The following is a 1,312-nucleotide window of genomic DNA, read 5'->3' on the forward strand; positions in this document are numbered from 1 at the left end:
CCAGCCGCTCCGCCCCGCTTGCCCTGGGAGCTCCGGGGAGCGCCCGGGACGATCGGGGCGGATGGTTCAACAGCCGGGCTGACACCGAGACAGTTTCATCCCCTTGCCAGTACCATCCTCTACCCCCCCTTTTTTTTCTCCTCTCTGTTCTGCAAAGTGTGTGATGGCAAATAGGTTGGTGGGACACAGAGAGTTTAATCAGGATGTCTGCTAATAGGAGTACTGATAGGTGCTGAGCTCACCTGGGGCAACCTCCTGAAAGGAGGTTGTAGAAAGGTGGGGGTCGGTCTATTCAACGAAGTAACAAGTGACAGGATAAGAGGAAACAGCTTCAAGTTGCTCCAAGAGAAGTTTAGATTGAGTACTAGGAAGAATTTATTTACTGAAAGGGTTCTCAGGCACTGGAACAGGCTGCCCAGGGCAGTGGTGGAGTCCCCACCCCTGGAGGTATTTAAGAGTCCCGTAGACATAGCGCTGAGGATCGTGGTTTAGTCGGGGCCTTGTCAGTGTCATGTTAATGATTGGACTCGATGATCTTAAAGGTCTCTTCCAAATCTAGGGAATTCTGTGATTCTGGAAATTAATCCACCAAAATATTTTTTATCACTCTGTGCTTGTTTTAAAAAATACATCAGAGTTTTCATCAGTAAATGAACAGACACATTGTTAGAACCCAACACAAAATAAGTTTCCTGTCCCTAGGACCATGTTGTACCATGTGTGCAGATTGTAATTGTTGGGGAAAAAAAAATCACCTTTGCTAATATGCTCTCCAAATGAAACATTCCAAGCCCAGGCGTCGGTCCTTGCCATGAGAGGATGGAGTTGTGTGGCTAAGTGGTACTGTCTTAGTGCTGTAATGTTTAGCTATAATGTAAATTCCTTAACAGAGCTATTTTGTGCCAGAGAGCAATGAGAACAGCTCTGGAAGGGAAATGTTATCTGACTGTCTAGTCAGCATGTGCGTGCACAAGTTAGGAGCCCAAGTGAAGATCCGATAAGAAGTGAAGGGATGCCTTCAACAGGAAATAAAGTAGTGCTTAAAACATCTGTTAACTGATCTAGCAATCATCACTTGCTCCTGATTTTATAATAGTTTATTGCATTTACCAATTCCTTTGTTATGTTTCAAATTAGTGGCTTCAGTAAAATAATACAGACTTTCTCAGTTGGCTTGCAGCATACTTCCTTCCATGTCATGGAAAGGCAACGCATGCCCTGTAGATGGGAGAGGGTGAAGAGAACAGCTATTTAGCCAAATGAGGCAAAAAAAGCTAGACATCTTGGAGAAAAACTATATTTAGAGATTTTG

The sequence above is a fragment of the Antrostomus carolinensis genome, unplaced genomic scaffold (assembly GCF_000700745.2).
Source record: "Antrostomus carolinensis isolate BGI_N321 unplaced genomic scaffold, ASM70074v2 scaffold4901, whole genome shotgun sequence".
NCBI classification, from domain to species: Eukaryota; Metazoa; Chordata; class Aves; order Caprimulgiformes; family Caprimulgidae; genus Antrostomus; species Antrostomus carolinensis.